Source organism: Cricetulus griseus, chromosome X, assembly GCF_003668045.3.
Source record: "Cricetulus griseus strain 17A/GY chromosome X, alternate assembly CriGri-PICRH-1.0, whole genome shotgun sequence".
Taxonomy (NCBI): domain Eukaryota; kingdom Metazoa; phylum Chordata; class Mammalia; order Rodentia; family Cricetidae; genus Cricetulus; species Cricetulus griseus.
Window position 1 is genome coordinate 29469348 of NC_048604.1, and position 6141 is coordinate 29475488.

Sequence of the window (6141 nt, forward strand, 5' to 3'; positions counted from 1 at the left end):
CACTCAGGTGGCTCAGAGCCACCTATAACTTCATTCCAGGGGATCCACTACCCTCTTCTGACCTCTGCATGTGTGTGGTACATAGATACGCTCAGACGTGCATAGGTGTACACACACACACACACACACACACACACACACACACACACACACACACCACAGAGACAGAGACAGAGACAGAGAGAGAGACAGACAGGACATGACAGGCACACACACACACAACCCACACACACACACACCACACACACACACAGAGAGAGAGAGAGAGAGAGAAGAGAGAGAGAGAGAGAGAGAGAGAGAGAAACCTTTTTTGAAAAACGAAAGAAGTCCATTCAGAGGTGGCTGATAACTTTAATCCTAGGACTTGGGAGGCAGAGGCAGGCAAATCTCTGAGTTTGAGGACAGCCTGGTCTACATAGTGAGTTCCATGGCAGCCAGGACTGTTACACAGAGAAAAACCTGTCTCAAAAAACCAAAAGCAATCAAACAAACAAAAAACAGGATGAAGGGCTTGGGGCTGGAGATTAGGTTAGCAGTGGATTTTGCCTGGTCCATCATTCAAGGCCCCGGGTTTGCTCTCCACCACTGTGTAAAAAAGGTGAAAACAAGAGGTAGAAATGTTGTTCAAAAGTAGAGATCCCTTAGCATCGCCCCAGCACTACTTTTTTAAAGGTTTTACTCTGTATCAAAAGTCTTGCTCTTTGGGCCAGGCATGATGATACATTCTTTAATCACAGCACTCAGGAAATAGAGGCAGGTGAAGGATCTCTATGAATTCAGGGCTAGCTTGGTCTACATGGAGAGTTCTAAGTAAGACAGCAAGGGCTCCATAGTGGGACCCTGCTTCAGAAAGAATCCTACCTTTGTTAGGGTTTGTTTTGATTTTCAGTACTGGGTGTACAATCCAGGGCCTTGTCACACATAGGCAGCTAGTCCACCACAGAGATACCACCTTGTTTTGTTTATTTTTATTTTGGGGATATTTTGAGACAGGGTTTCTCTATGTAGCCCTGGCCGTCCTGGAACTCACAGAGATCCACCTGCCTCTGCCTCCTGAGTGTTGGGATTAAAGGCGTGTGCCACCACCACCACTGCCTGGGTAGTTTACTCTTTTGTTTTATTTATTTTATGCATGACATTGCTTGAGCCTGTGCCATAGTTCATGTGTGGAGGTCAGAGGACAACTTCTGGGAGTTGGTTCTCTCCTCTTACCATCTGGATTGATCTCAGGTTTTAGGCTTTTTAATAAGCACCCACTGAACCAACTTGACCACTGTGGTGTTTGAATGAGAATGGCCCCCATAGGCTCATCGATTTGAATGCTTGGTCATCAGGGAGTGGTTTTACTTGAGAGGGATTAGGAGGTGTGGATTTGTTGGAGGAAGTGCATCACTGGGGGTGGACTTTGGGGTCTCAAAAGCCTAAGCCAGTCGTAGTCTCTCTTTTTCTCCTGCCTGCTGGGATGTAGAACTCTCAGCTACCTCTCCAGCAGCGTGTCTGCCCGTGTGCCACCATGTTCCCTACAATGACGACAATGGACTAAACCGCTGAACTGTAAGCCAGCCCCAATTAAATGTTTTCCTTTATAAGAGTTGCCACAGTCATGACATCTTTTCACAGGAATAAAACACTAAGATACACCCCCATGCCCCTCTCTCTTTGAGACAAGATTTTGTTATCTTGGTATGTAGCTCAGGCTGGACTGGAACTTGCTATGTAGCCTCACCTGTGCTCAAACTTGTCATCCTCCTGAGGCCTGGGATTCTGGCATGTAGCACTACACTTTGAAAAAAGTCTTTTGTACCATGAACCATATCCATAAGTCCTATAACACATTGCACATTACAGTTTTCAGCATCTTTGTTTCTTGGCAGGGGTGGGCAGATCTTATCAGAGCACCCCTAAATCTGTAAAAAAAAAATCTGTATTTTGAGGTTTAGGGTTTTTTTTTGTTGTTGTTTTGAGACATGGTTTTTCTCTGTGTAACAGCTATGCTGTCCTGGAACTTGATCTGTAGACCAGGCTGGCCTGGAAGTTACAGAGATCCACTTGCATCTGCTTCCTGAGTGTGAGGTTTAATTTTTTAAAGTTTTATTACTTTTTTTTCAAGACAGGGTTTCTCTGTGTAACAGTCCTGGCTGTCCTGGCACTCGCTCTGGAGACCAGGCTGGTCTCGAACTCACAGAGATACACCTGCTTCTGCCTCCCGAGTGCTGGGATTAAAGGCGTGCGCCACCAATGCCCTGCCAAAGCTGGAATTTTAGAGATATTTTTCTTAGCGGCAGGTAAAGCTTCCTGTGCTGTCTTTTACCATAATGCTGATTGCTCAAGTCATCATCAATGATTTTCGATGCCTCTCAGGCGTGTTTTCTGACAAAGGCATTTGTCACCACAGTGTTTCTCAGACATTGTTTTGACTATTTTTAACAATGATATGCAAAATATATGTCTCCCAAAGGGCTGGATAAATGATGCTTGTCTTTTGTTTCTAAGCTAGAAACTCCAGGACTCAGTCGCGGCTGCTGGGGAGTAGAACACATACCTCCAGCGCTATTCACCACACCTAGGTTCCAGCCCAGCAATGGGGGAGCAAAGGAGCTTCTAAACAAATGTATTTACTGGGGAAAAATCATAATTTTCTTATGTTTTTTTTTGAGACAGGGTCTGATGTAGCCCAGGCAGGTCTCCAATTTATATATAGCTGAAGAAGGCGTTAAGCTCTTTGTAAATGTTGTTTGACAGAACTGTAGATGCCATTATCCTCTGGTTCTCTGCTACACAGATGTCACTATCATGCGTGCCTCGCACTTGACTGTCCCCTATTGGTGGATCCACTTAATACAAGAAAATGGAAACTGAATAGCCAAAAGAAACCTTCCTCACCACTGAAAGCAATGGTGAATGTGGTAAAGGCTCTGCAGAAGCTATGGAACACTGAGGTTCTGCATCTTGAGGTGATGAACAGGAGGCAAGAATATTAAGGCTCTGGACAGACTCCAATAGTGGCCCTGAGTGCACACTAAGCAACACTGCCGATATGGAAGCAATTGGAAAAATTGGCCTGCAGTTGCCATCACACGCTTCAACCAGCCAATTCCTGCTCAAATCTGATGCTGCAGGATGCTTAAATTACCAGCACCATAAAGGAAATGACTTGGCCTGCAAATTGAGACTGTTGATTCATCAAAGTCCGGCAGGAGGAATTATTAATGTCAAAGGTGCTAAAATAAAGGAATTGTAGAAAACACTCAGACAGCAAGCTTTTCCAGGAATGCTGCCCTCACTCCATGGACACAGTTGTTCTTGTTGGAGGGAAGACTGATAGGGTTGTACAGTGCATCAAGGTACTCATATTTGACTTTCCCACCAAAGGATGTGCACAACTGTATCCCAACTTTTCTGATTAAACCTATGATTATGGCAGTTGTACAGTGGTGGTTGATGACCACTGTGGATGGCCTGTGAGTTTTCCCATGCAGAGAAGAGGTGGTACTGACTGGTTGCCTCCTGGTTGAGGTGGGTGTTCCATGCCTCCTTCTAGAAGAGATTGTGACATGAGCCCTCGTTGAGGAGCTCCCCGTCCTGGTCAAGATGACTGGGGTGACAGCAGAGCTTAGAATCTTCCTCTTTCTCCAGCACTGTTTACAGGAGATGTAATGGCTTATGGCAGGAAAAGGCGGCACGGAGACCACTGTGATGGTATGGTTGAGTTCAGCGCTGATGAAATTTAAGACTGCTATAGGCACATGGAACCCATCAGAATAGCAGGTGGCTTATATACCACAGGGTGGCTCTGGATATGCTTATTCCTATTCAGCAGGTTGCGGCTCATATGGTAATCCTGGTGAACCTATTATCACCACACAAGTAACTACTCTCAAAGATTTGCCTAGATCTATTTTTGGCAAAGGTGATGGGTGGATTTAACAAATGTGTTGTAAGTTGGAAGCTACAGTCAAAATTGATAAGTCTCGATCTGAAAATTGGATCATTACCATTTCAGGAACATAGGAGCACATACAGAACATACACTGTGGTGGTCTGAATAAAAATGGCCGACATAGGCTCATAAAATATGTGCATGCTTAGTGCCCAGTTGATGAACTGTTTGGAAAAACTGGGAGGTGTGTCCTTATTGGAGGAGGTATGGCACTGGGGGTGGGCTTTGAGGTTTCAAAAGCCTGGGCCAGGCCCAGTGTCTCTTCCTGCTACTTACGGGTCCAGATGTAGAGCTCTCAGTTCCTCCTCCAGCACCATGTCTGCTTGCATGCCACCATGCTTCCCACCGTGACGGTAATGGGCTAAACCTCTGAACTGAAAGCAAACCCCAATTAATGCTTTCCTTTCAAAGAACTGCCTTGATCATGGTATCTCTTCACAGCAATAGAGCAATGACTAAGACACACAGCATTTGCCTCAAACCATCACGAAGCAGTAGGCAGATGCTGAAGGATTCTAATTCAAGATGTTTTTTTTTTTTCTTTTTATAATATGAAGCAGTTATTCCCAAAAGGGTTTTGAAGACTAGTGGAAAACTGAAGAAGTCCTATATCTTTATTTTTATCTGTTTCTGTTTAAAAAACCAACATGCCTCTGCTTCATAGGTGTTTTGAGTCTGAGTTGTACTGAAATCATTGCCATTCACCAGATGCCACGCTTTAGTACCTTACACACAGGGCATGCAAAACTAACACTGAAATTTTGGAAAGCAGTAGAGTGAGTGTATTTTATTTTTTTCATTATTGGGGGCTTAAAAGATACCCCCATATAATTATTGTGAACACCTTGGTTTATGGTCATGGTAACATTGGGGGCAGGACAGGGAGGAAAATAATAGTCCACCTGTCCCTGGCATTTGTTCAGAGCAGTGTGTAGAATGTAATGTTCTTTAGTAAGAAATAGCTTATGATTTCAAAAATAGGTGTAGTGAATATGAAAACTTGAAAATCATTGTTATTTGTGTGTGTATGTGTGTGCACATGCACACATTTATATCCCCACACACGAACATGTACATGCTGTGGCATAAAGAGCAGCAAGCAGCCAGGCGTTGGTGGCTCACGCTTTTAGTTCCAGCACACAGAAGGCAGAGGCAGGCAGATTTCTGTGAGTTCAAAGCCAGCCTGATCTATAGAGTGAGTTTCACAGAGAAACCCTGTCTCAGAAAGAAAGAAAGCAAGCAAACAAAATTCATCAAGCTTGCAGGCAGCCTCTCTTGTCTTCTGAGCCATTATCTCTTCTCCCTGACTTCATTAACTTGGTCGTCCTGCTTCTCCCCCAAGAACTGGATCATGTGTGCCACCACAGCCAGCTGACTTCTTATCAGAACCAGTTTGTTCGTTACTTTTGCTTTGTAATGGAGCTGCTGAAGAGCTCAGAGCAGGAATGGGAGCTGCATTCTGTCTGCCATTTTCCTCTTGCCTGCTTTCACTTGTGTTCTCCGTGCTATCTTCATGCAGGCTGGGGTTTCCTGGTACGAATCTTCCTAAGCCACTTTTCCATTTGAGGACGACTAATGGTTTAGATAAAACCAGATGATATAATTTGTGAATTCACAGCCTAGTGCGAAAACTGCACGACTTTGGGATATGCTAAAAATAAAACGAAAGAGAAGGAGCACCCAACTTTGAGGTTGTTACTTCTGGTCTCCCTTCTCCATGTTTAGCAAAGACCATATTACAAAGGGACTGAGTGAGGGGACCTTTAGCAACCCATGTTTGGGGTACATTTAATTTAATTTCTTTGTGTAATTTTTAAAATGTATGTACACATGTGTCTGTGTCTATATTAGTGCACATGCACACATGTGTGGAGGTGCCCCGGAGGTCAGAAGAGTGTGTTGGATCCCTGGAGCTGGGGTTACAGGCAGTTGTGAGCCACCCAACATGGGTGGTAGGAAACGAAGTCAGGTCCTCTGGAACAGCAGCAAGTGTTCCTAATGGCTAAATCATCTCTCTAGCCCTTTTATTTTATTATTATTATTTTATTTTGGTTTTTCGAGACAGGGTTTCTCTGTGTAGCTTTGGAGCCTATCCTGGCACTCGATCTAGAGACCAGGCTGGCCTCAAACTCACAGAGATCCACCTGCCTCTGCTTCCTGAGTGCTGGGATTAAAGGCGTGGGCCACCAATGCCCGGTGCC

General features: G+C 44.6%; 1 pseudogene; it reads left to right on the forward strand.

The window, feature by feature from the left end:
• LOC107978029 overlaps positions 1-5819 on the forward strand; it is a 31913-nt pseudogene extending 26094 nt beyond the window's left edge.
• Positions 5820-6141: the final 322 nt, after the last annotated feature.